We start from the raw sequence: 12,575 nt of genomic DNA on the forward strand, positions 1-12,575 counted from the left end.
CCAAGATAGTCTACCAGTGATCAGATAAAAGCCATCCTCATTATAAAAGATATATGACTGTTTGAAGCATTATTAGTTTGGAAGGAATTGCACTGGAAGGCTTTCCAGTGCATTCAGCTCTACTGAAATTAGTTAGGTCTGTCCTTAGAGAGACAAAGGAATGAAGAAAGTCATGTAGATCTATAAATAAACCAGCCTCTCCAAGTCCTGTTTGCTCTCCTGATAAAGAGTGCTTGCAGGTCCTGGGATATATTTCTGTGCATGCTGTAACAAATGTGCACCAGGGTATTTTTGGAAGAGGAACTTCCTGTCAAGCATAAAGATTCTTCTTCATGTGTTAGTAATAATAGCTACGTGCCAGAATATTCCTGTTGACTATGAATCACTATTCTTTCATTGGTTTGTAGCTAGATCATTATAAATGAGGAAGATTCTCAAAGAGCGGTTCCTTTCCAAGACAAATGTTATTGTTTTGGTTTTTTACCTGATTACTGGCTGTTATAATAGCAGAGCTTCTGCTGCAGAATGCCTAATTAGGTAATTTGCAGAGGTTTTATTATATGTTGTTCTTTATCAAATGACAGCAGCTACAGAGATTAATAAAGCTGTCAGCTGTGGATAAATTCATAAGTGATTATTTCAATTTTTATTCTCAAGTGATACTTATTAGCATATTGTCTTTTTTATTGAGGGAACTGAAGTGGATAGATTGAGTAGAGCTATCTCTTTAACATGAGGTAGGTTCAGGTTTTTTTGAATAGTGTCCTCCCTAGAGAAAGGTCCAGTAGCAGTAGAATTTTAACTAACTGGTAGACAAAGTGTTATTATTAGTATGGCCTACATATTTAGCTGGCAATAAGGAGCATCATAAAGTGCTCAGAAAAAGGAAGGAGAGTTCAGTAGCAATTTTCAAGTGTGCTTTGGCTAAATATTTGACAAAAATTGCATCCTTGCCTTCTCGAAGTATATAATTAGAAAAGTGGCAGAATTCATTTAATTATCAATATACTTTCAATGACAATAGTTTTTGAGCAACATAGTAAATATTATATCATTTCCTCTTTCTTAACAGAAGCTTACAAACTTCAAGTTTGCAAGTCTTTCATTGAAAATGTTCAACAAACCAATCACTTATTTTCAAAAAGAATTGCATGATCATACCAAGTGACAGAACAGCACTGGAATTTTTATTGTTGATTCCAATAGATCCTATAATTCATCTTACCTACCTGCCTCCATCATTCCAGTTAATGATCTTACTCTGTTGTTGGGTACTTCTTAATTTAAACATTGATGCTATAAATAGAATCAGGAGAAATGGACCTGAATTTACCAGCATGAATCCAGTCATAAGACAGAGACCTTAAAATTAAAGGTCTTTGTGACAGATTAGATTCATATTTTTATTATAAAATATAATTAGCAATTATTGGAAAAAATGAATTCAATCTCTTTAAAACACCACATGAAGCACAGCTATGAAGTATAAATCTTGGTATTTTTTTAAATAAAAAACATAGGAGATTTAAAGGTCATATAATTATCTTTCACCTACTTAAACAGAAAAAAAAGTATCATATCTTTACAATATAATACAAACAAAATGTTTAAACACTACTGAAGACACTGATTTTTCCACCTTATGCACACACTCACACTACGTGCATTACTGTTACCTGAGATGTAATAAGCAGTTGTCTTGCACGTTATTTTTTCTAGGTGAGAAAAATCAGCAAGAATTGCAAAAGGCCATTTTTTCCCCTTGAAAATAAAAAAAATAAAGAAATATATTTTTTAAAGTCATTCAAAACTTACACACTTATATTTGGGAGAAGTGTCTTATAAAAGTGTTAGTTGCAATGGTAAGCTTTGTACTGGCTGCCTGTTTCTCTACTGCTTGGTCTTTCATGAATATAAGGGTAGTCTGTGGGTCTCTCTCCTAAGGAACTTTCAAGATTAAAAGTGTCTTGACCATAACCCCAGGCTGGAGTGCATCTCTGTCCCAGTTTTTATAAATACCTGTGTTTATGTGTCCATGTTTGTAGAGCCACAGAGGCAGGCACTGATTAGCAAATGAACAAACAGATGAGGCACTTTGTTTTACTTGGCTTGCAATGTACCTAACGCCTCCTTCTGCCTTCTTGGCTCTGACAGAGTTCCTTAGTCATAAGGATATTGCCTGGTATTAAAAATGAAATTTGTAAACCATCTACATCCAGAATCTCCCTCAGCTTATTGATCAGATTATTAAATGATTCAAGTCATTCATATTACCTTTCCAATAACATGAACTGATCAAGTCTGACTGATGAAAATATTAATAGAACACTAATTTTAATTTCATTCACATTGCTTGGGGCTAAAAAAGTTTGTGCACATTTTAAACTAGAACACAAAAATATGACATACAGATAATTTTCAAGCAAAAAAGAGAGCTTACATTCAGTAAATGAACTGTTCTTTCTTCCCAGTGAATCAGGGTGGAACTACACTATTTCTGTGCAAGGTCATGGAAATAGTATGCAGCACCTTACTATCTCTGGAGAAATCCAAAGAGAAGTTTTATGTTAAGACTTACTCAAAATGATGGAATTTCTCTCATTCACTCTGGTACTTTTCAATGCTCACACTTTTTTTGCTTTACTGTGCAACAGTCCAGCTTTCTAGTAGATTGTGGTCACCTCTCTATTACATCTGTTCCTTTAGGACAAACTAACTGCATCTACGTTGTCATAAAAAAAGTCTCAAGGTCAGATTTTCCAAGACTATCCAGAGCTGGACATAGGGAAAACTTCCTAGAACACCTGAAAGGGGAGTAAAAGCTGGACACTTCAAGGACTCATTCAGTTTTAAATAGCTTTCATATACATGTTACCTTCACTGTAACCAAGCCCAACCTATTGTGTCCATGTATCCCATATACTCTTATGATGTGATCAGTAACAAATAAATGTAGTGGTTTGGAATTACTTCTTAAAAGATCCCCAGTGCTGCCTTTTACACAGTCATCATAGTATAGGTGACATTTTCATGGTGTATATGTGAAGCAAAACAAAGACAAAATAACCTACCCTTAAAAATATACCTACACTTAGAGTAAAGCAAGTTGTCATTTCTAACAAGTAATTTCTTAAAGCTTTTTAAACTTGCATAAAGTAAAAGAAGGTAACTGCATTGAAGAATACATTAGGGCAAAATAATTTTTCGAGTCATTTCAGAAAGTTCCACTTGCTATTTGGGAGCAAATAATTACTTGAAGCAACTTCGCAATAAGGGCTTTTTTTATAACTCAGAATTGTCCATCATAATTCGTTTTTTCTTCCCTTCTTGTTTCCATAGAGGCCCAAAGCAAAATATCTTTTTTTTTTTTTTTTTGTCTGAGGCCTTTCTTTCCCTCTTTTAAGTTGGTTTTAACAGTCAGAACATACACCTTTAAAAATAGGTCTTAAATTGGAGAGTGTGCAAACATGACTGCAATATCATGAGCAGGGATGTTATCCTATCATCATTCTTTCTAATAGACATTGTAAACATTTTAAAATTTTTTCATACCTATGAGACTTATTGGCTTTCCCTTAGAAATGTAATTTATACAACTTTGAATACTATAACAATAATGTCAGGTATAATTAGTTTTAGCTAGTAGCTGACGTGACCTATTAATTCTTGTGGGAATCCACTGGCAAGGTAGAGCACAAATCTTTTTTTTTTCATTTTTAGAACTAAAGAGGAATCTATATAGCCAGAAATTATATTTTTAGGAATAAATAATTGCTAAAGCTCTGTTGCTGTGGGTTTATAATCTTCTCTGAAAAATGAGAATATAATGCATTTTTAGCATAAATCACAACATGAATATTAATCACGTCAACAGTATAAACAGAATTCTCTTTTTCTCTCTGAAAGGAGAAAATATTTTTTGCAAAGAGCTGATCAGTATCTGCATGCCATGTATTTGGAATCACATGTTGTGGATTTAGGAGCCTTGTGCCATTGTTTCCCGTTTTCTTTCAGCTGGTAGATCAGGAAAAAAAAAAAAAAAATCCTGGATTAGGGCCATCTTTTGAATTATGTTCATTAAGTCTTTAAAAATGAAGCTATTGTATTTACAAGAATCAATAAGGACTGTCTTTCCTATGTATATGTTGTGAGGATGGAGACTTTAAAAATAAATTGAAATACATAAGATAACTCCAGATTAATAGGCAAGCATATTAAGCATTAGAGTTTCATAATGAAAAAAAGACACACTATAACTAAATATTTTCAGGCATTGATCTTAACCAGGATATGGTAGAATCCTAATATCTGAAAACAGTACTTTAACTTGAATTGTATTCAATCGTAATCTGATTTGGACTTTCTGCTCAGCAACTCATGGTGAGTATTCTAATTAAGAATTAGGATTAAACAACAATGAATTATTTATAGATTATATATTTCAAACCCCGAAGGAAATATTATGATAATCTAACCTTCTCTACAGCAGACGAATTATGCACTGATTTCTGCACCAAGCTCATAATTTCTGTATAAGGCATAATATATCTCCTTAAATGCCATCCAGTGCTGATTTAAAGATTGCAAGTGATGAAGACTACACCACAACCCTAAGTAATTTCTACCACTGGTTAATTATCCTCGTTATTAAATGGTACCTTATTAGGAATGTTAATTTGACTAGCACAAGTTTCCAAACATTGGCTCTCATAATATAGTATGCTTTGAAGATGAAAAGTATTTTACAATTGATAATTAGTAATAGCAGTGGATAATTAAAATAGACTTTTTCCATTACCATGTTCAAACAAGGGGTTTAGGTGTTTGGTGGTCATATTTTTCTTGATTTTTTAGTTAACACCAGCAACAATAATTTTCCCACAGAGATCTATTTGAAAAAAAAAAAAAATTAAATTCAAAACCAAATAAGACAACAGATTCTTTTCGTAACTATAGAGACTTTTTTCTTAATCTTTCTATAATTCAAACATTAACAAACGATATGTTAGATGTGCTTAGCATGTGACATAAAAATCATACTATCTTTAAACATGGGTTTAAGTTACAAATGTTATTTACACTTAAAGTAGCATCTGTTTGCATAATAACCATTATTGTACATTATAGGGAAAAAGGATAAATCACACTAGGTGTTTGGGGAATAAACTAAGATTAAATATGGTAGAGAAAGGGAAAGGCTTAGACAATAGAAGAATTTTGTTTGCAAAACTCCCTTTAAGCTTTGCTCGCTCCTGTCTCTCTCCTTTTAGAGAGGTAATCATAACTTACCTTCATAAGAACCACATTAAAACTCAAAACCAACACTTCTTTACTCATCCTTACATTTTTTTTCCTGAAGTGCCCATGGAGATTAATGAAATGGCCTAACAGAAAAAGGTTGGTGACTTAAGTACGTATTTAGAAATATTGCTACCCATTGTAAATCATCACAATTCACAAAAATAAAAACAAAACTGATCTATTCTTCACTAATACTGTCATTTAAGATTCTTCATTATGCTGTTCCAACACCTGGAAAATAAAAACCCAAAGAAGCTCAGTGAGTTGATGTATGAGAAGATCCTGGCTGAGCACACACCAAGGAATGGATAAATTAGTGCTCCTGTCAGAAGATTTGCTTCGTCACCAGTGACATCAGAACAATAAAACATTTAAATTTAGAAGCCTAGGCCTAACGTGTAAGAATTGTAATATTGTCAAGTTCCTGAATGATCAGCCTCTTGACTTTGTTAAGTTCATTGTATAAATTTCAAAAAGCTGGTGCTCAAAATATAGAGACAAGCTATTAAGTCAGGCTCCTAGCTGAAGTAAACAACTTATCTGAGAAAAATCTCTAAAAGAAACAAGACACTAAGGAGTAGACTTCAGGACATGACTTTGTCTCCCTGACCTCATTGGCCTCACTTCGGAGGAAACTCTGTCTTGTGGATCTACAAAGCTAGAGGTCCATCAGTCACAACTTCAGACAAAAGGGGCAGGGCAACTTTTAGCCTGGAATCAAGTTCTGGAGTTTACCCCTTCATCTCACTCCACCCTTTAGTGGCAGGTGTAGATATGTCTATATATTTATTTGTGACTTTCAGACTTCCACAAAGATGATCCGAGGGCTGGAGCACCTCTCCTGTGAAGACAGTCTGAGAGAGTTGGGGTTGTTCAGCCTGGAGAAGAGAAGGCTCCGGGGTGATCTTATTGCAGCCTTCCAGTACTTAAAGGGGGCCTACAGGAAAGCTGGAGAGGGACTTTTTACAAGGGTGTGTAGAGCTGGGACAAGGTGTAATAGCTTTAAACTGAAAGAGGGCAGATTTAGACTAGATCTAAGGAAGAAATTTTTCACTCTGAGGGTAGTGAAGCACTGGAACAGGTTGCCCAGAGAAGTTGTAAATGCCCCATCCCTGGAAGTGTTCAAGGCCAGGTTGGATGAGGCTTTGGGCAACCTGGTGTAGTGGAGGGTGTCCCTGCCCATGGCAGGGGGGGTTGGAACTAGATGATCTTTGAGGTCCCTTCCAACCCTAACCATTCTATGATTCTATGATTCTATGTTTTAGCTGGTCACATTTCTTCCAAAAAGTTCCAGAGTACTGAGTGCTTAACAGAGTTGAAGATCATAAAGTTTAAGAGGGTACAAATGCTTTGGAGATCTGAACTGGTAAATAGTAGTAGCTGGAAATATATAGAATGATCACAAAGCAATTCAGACACCTCAAACCCCAGGACTGTACCTTTGCAATTCAATATATATGTGACACACCCATGGGATGCAATGCTGTCTTGAAATTCCTTATGGTGTGCAGTTAAATCTAGACATCCTTAATCTTCAGATATGAAAGACTGCTGTTATTACTAAGAGTTATGGCACTGACTCAAGCCAAGTTAAACAGAAAATAGCTAGTACTGCTCTCCTTATTTGTGGGAATGAAAGCACACTTCCAAATATCAGTATTTTTAATGTTTCTTCCACTCTTACCCTTTTTAAAAAAAAAAAAAAAGAATACAAAATTATTTTTAAATCAATGGGAAAACAACGTAATATGCTTCCAAGAAGGAAAGCCCAGGTGTTTTGAAATACTATGTCTTCTTTCAACTCAAAGGGTTACCTGAAGTTTGGAACTCTTCTAATTGTTTCTGTAGTGATACTGACACTTATTTTGATAAAATTCTTGTTACTTACACCTAACACAGAAAATTCTGTTTCCTTTAATACAGAAAGGTTCATACAGAATCAAGTACTGCCCTAATCTCAGTAGTATAGAGTTGCTTCTCTTCATAACAGGGTTACTCTGCTTTAACTGTAGTAGCAGGAAAGCAGGAGAAGGCTAAGCTCTTCATACAAATTCACATCTCTTGTGCTTCCTTGCTACCTGCTCTCAGTGTCTTTGGTCTCACCTGCATTTTTTTCCCAGAAATGGGTAAGGCTTATACAAACACAATTCCAATTGAATAAGTCTTTCCACTCTTGCCCTAGTTATCAGTTCTCAGGAAAACCTACTGGAGATCTCTAGACAACCTCTGCTAAAGCCTTGCTATATGCCAGTTATTTTGGATCACACTCCTACTCTTTCTACCTGCTCCATAAAGAGATAGCATTATTTTAAAATATGTGCAAACAGCGTTATTTAAAGCCAGCAAAAGCAAATGGTGCTCAAGTGACTTACAGCAAGCACAAGGGAAGCCTGAAGATACTTTTTAAAACCTTCCAGCACACAACCATTCCAGACATAATAATTCATTCTTTCATAAACCCAACACCGGACTCCAACTAACCACTTATAGGTTGCCTTTTCCCATCTTTCATCTTGTTTTCTGTTGCAAGTATCCATGGACCTGTCAGGAACATACTGAAAATGCATTTTTTTTCCCTGAAATTCAGAAATCCAAGCTTTCACAGAAGTTTCATTGAAGACAGAGAGATGCTCTTGAGCTAACCAGTGAATATACCACTACTTTCACATTTTCCCACTTTTTAATCCTCTCCTAGAACTGACTTTTTTCCTTCTGCCTCTTTTCTTACCTATTTCTATCCCGTTTTCATAGGCCTCCTTTCTGATTCTTTATTTCCTCAACTTTCCCAGCAAAGTCATTGATGTTGCCAGCTGGCTCTCTCCTTCTCAGTCTAAAGTCCCATTTTCCTTTTTTTTCCCTCCCTGGACTCTTTTTTTTTTAATTTAATTTAATTTAATTTAATTTAATTTAATTTAATTTTATTTTATTTTATTTTATTTTATTTTATTTTATTTTATTTTATTTTATTTTTATTTATTATTTTATTTTTATTTTATTTTATTTTATTTTTTCTCCTTCTAACTTTATTCTGTGCAGTGCTAACAGAATTTGAAAGTATCAAGACCAGAAGCAGATGCAGCCCTGAAATGACTGGGGAAAGAGTACAAAGTTGAGTGGCTATATCTATATCTTGACATTTCTACCTGTACTATCATGGCTAATTCTAATGAGCAGGAAAAATGTCCCCTTAATCATCCCTCTTTCCCAGAGAATTCAGACACTAGGATTTTTACATCTATCCCTTTTTCTGTGTCTGTTTCTCTACCCTGTTTTCCTCTCCACCCCCTATCCTACCTCCATTCAACAGCATGATCCTTATCAGTCTGTTATAAAGCTCATTTTATTGAATTTAGGATTTATTAGATCTTTGAAGAATGTTTTCAGTGTATTAGCTTCTTCTAATACAAAGGAGCTGGGGCAAATTTCTGCTCTGGGAAATGTCATCTTTTGTTTTGAGAAAATGATGGCAAACATTTCTCTGCCTAACACTATGCTTTTAGACATTCTATAGGAATCTTATTTTCCTGAGAAGCTGACAGGTATAAAGTGTAACATGGAATAATAATAACAAGACCTCCACACTATTCCTTAACTGCAAGTCACCTTCTTCTCTAGTCTCAACTGTAAATAAAATTTCAGCAGTCCACTTTGCTCCATATTTAATCTCTTTTAAACCATTAGGATAGTTTGCAAAGGGAAAACGACTGCATAAGATTCATGTTTCCCTTAAGTCTTAAAAATAAAATTTATATTGAAATCAATTTAGTCAAGTGAGACTAGTTAGTCTCTCAGGTCACAGGCTGAGAGAAGTCATGCCAAAGAGCTATACAATCTGAAGTAAAGAACATGGGCTTTATTCTTCAACTGAAGAATTTAAATTTAATTCAGGAGTTTGAGATTAAACTTAAAATCAAATATTGATTAATTAATTATGCTGAGTACTTGTGTCACTTCCAGTTAATTACTATCAATAGTATTCTTGGAATACTCTAGTGACTATCTTTAATACTTTTTTTCCTAAAAAACAATTGCAAACTGACTAAGAACCTGCTTTCTATTCATGTGTTAGTGAATACCTAAGCATGACAAGACAATGTTTACTCAAATCTATAACTGACATGGACTTAAGTCATCATAAATTCTAAGTATGTGGGTGCTGTAGATGGTTCCACATCCATGAATAAAGCATACGGATTTCCCCTACAATTCACAGCAGGAGACAGACATCATCATATTAGACTCCGAAAACCTAAGGTAACAAGAAATACATGCACATTGCAAACGTTAGTAATGGGATGATTTTCTGGGGCTTGAGCCTCCTTACTGGGAAGAGAATCGATTAAGTTGGCAGAGGTGAGATCTTGAGATTGTTTAGTCCAACACTCCTGCTCAAGCAGAGGCAGCTAAAGCAAGTTGCCCAGGACACTGTCCAGTCAGGGTTTTAATATCTCCATGGATGGAGACTCCACAATATCTCTGGGCAATATATTCCAGTGTTTGATCATCTTCACAATAAAAAAAAAAAAAAAAGAAAAAAAGAAATACTTTACATCCTTGAGAACTTTATTTTTCATAGTTTAAAAACCTTAAAAATGCAAGATTATTTGTAGCTTGATCTCTTCTTCACAGTAGTTGTCTTCAGTCATTCTCAGAAGCCTAGAGAGGGAGCTCACTCATTCTCTTCAAAATTACAAGGGCGAAGTCTTTTCTATCGAAACACAAAGATGCTTTCAATATTTTCTAATAACTTCACCTAGGTTTTTGAAAATATATCTTTTTCTAAGTAAATTAAAGAAATAAATATAACCCACAAAAAATAGAAGACTTCTTGAACTGCTTAACCTCCAGTTTTCAGAAGAATGTCCAAGCTACTATGATTTATCACCTGAATGAGCTAGGAAATCTTTGTCTAGGAAATTCATTTCATTGTCTCGAGAAGACTAGTAGATGCAGGAAGGAGAGGAAATACAAGAAGCAATAGTTGTATCTAAGCACTTATGACACTCATCATAGAAGGATAAAGCCTGACTTCCACTTTCTGTGGAACACATACTTGTCAAGTGACTGCTAAACGTAAAAAATACAGGAATCAGAGGGCAACCTCTAAGCTAAAGAGTCATGCTTTCCATTTAACCTTTCCTCCTCTCCTTCTGTGCTAAGTAACCCAATTTTAAAAGGTCATCTTCTCCTCCTCTTCTCTTTCACTACCAGGGAATTCAAATAGTTCCCTATAAAAACATTGATTCTTCCAAAAGAAAGGAAAGGGCAATTAAACACAGTTTTCTTGAATCCTGAGGTAGATGCTTCATCATCTATCTCAGCAAGTGGTGGTGGTCAAAGAGTGATGATATCACTACCAATGCTTCCACTGTCATGTTTTGAAGGAAAACAGAACTGATTACTACACTTTTAACAAAGCATTATGTGTTTTGAGTATACTTATTAGAGTGACTCTTTTTGACAACATAAGGAAGAGAACATCTAATTTTTGATTCTTGCATGGAGTTGATCATTATCTGAATACCAAGTTGCTTAGCCCTGTTAAGCTGGGAGTACTTCTGGTTTTCCCAGAAACTTACTCTTAGGCTTTCCAGACATTGTAAGGTTAGCAATAAATGGAACTTTGGAATTCATCATCTATGAATAGGCAAATCGTGCTTTTAAGTACAGCACTTTTGGACGTTCGTGACATATACCCAGCTAAAGTCCCATTGTAGACACTAAATCCTTCTTGCGGGCTTCAAAATCTCCTACATGCTATGAGCAATTTTATTTACATTCCTAGTTTTATAATCATATCCAACTCACATAAAACATGAAGAGAAGCAGTTCATGATTTTAGACAACAAACATGCACTCCTCTACCTATGTAACTTGTGAAAAGCAAATGTTAGGGTAAAGCCTATGATGACAAATATAAAGAGGTATAGTCCTCTTTCTTCCCAGTTTCATACCAGAGACTGAGTACATTACAAGAAGTTCCTTCTAAATATTCCCTACAGAAATACTTGTTTCTCTAGGATCATTGCAAAGATTTGGAGTATCGTTTCTAACAGAATTTCTGTGTTTTGAACTTCTTAAAACTTGAGCTTTGTCCTCACCTGCTTTATTGTGGTTTACTCCTAGGTCTTTTTTATTTCTTCTTTCACATAAACAAGGAAAAATAATATGAATTTCTTTCTGGAAAGGATTATATTGAAGGCTTAGTGCTTAAGTTCCCAGTTTTGCTAGTGAATAGTGAAGTGACTTTTCTATTAAATGCTAGTCTCTAAAACTATACCACAGGACACACCCACATATTTGAAAATAGGCAGAGAGAATTTGAAGATGGCTGTATTGTATTTTTTTTGTATCTTGAGAAAAATGCCCACTTCCCTTCTCTCACCCTATCTCTTGGCATGTTCTGAGTGTAATCAGATCAATATAAGCTCATCAGCATTCAAGCCCTTAATCAAGACATGCAGTTGAAGAAAAATACAGGCCAGAATAAAAGCAGCAAGCATACTTTCATTAGCGCAGCATGCAATTAAGTGGATCCAGTGTGGGAAGTTAAATGATTCCTCCACATAGTTCTTCAGCTTACTTATATCTTCAGGCCATTCCTCTGACTACTATAAACCTTTCCTCTGCAAGTGGATTAGAAACAGAAACAAAACAAAACAAAAAAGACAATATCATCCCTTCATCCCTGAAAGCGTATGAATAGTATCTTTGATTTCTTTACTTTCAGACATTGACCATTTTGATCTGTTAATGCTACCAGCCACCAGCTGTAATGAGCAAAATTTTTACAGATTTTTTTGGTATGAATTATAGTAGTTGATGTCTATTTTAATACACTTCCATGACGCTAAAATTAAGTCAAAGATACCCTCCTGCTTTCTGTTAATTTGCCCTACTGGGGAAAAAAAAACAACAAAACACCACCAAAGCAGGTCATCAGACTGACTTCTAGTATCCTAATTAACACAAATCATGTATTACAAAAATAGATAGAGAATTTGACTCAGTTAAGGTGAATGAGACATTCCAAAACAAATGACCACTGGTTTTATGCGAATAAACAGAGAGCATGAATAAAAAAAAATCTATCATCTCTGCCTGTCTAAACTGAAGAAGATAGAAAGCATTTGCAAAGGGAGAAGCTCACATATGTAGTCCCTACTGTTCACTTCCCTTTGTCTTTTTCTAGAATTGTCCAGTCAAGCAATAAAATAGTTGATGGTATTTACTACAAGAGCTGCTCTAGATTTCCAATGTAAAAAGAAAGGATA

The sequence above is a fragment of the Tauraco erythrolophus genome, chromosome 4 (genome assembly GCF_009769465.1).
Source record: "Tauraco erythrolophus isolate bTauEry1 chromosome 4, bTauEry1.pri, whole genome shotgun sequence".
Lineage (NCBI taxonomy): Eukaryota > Metazoa > Chordata > Aves > Musophagiformes > Musophagidae > Tauraco > Tauraco erythrolophus.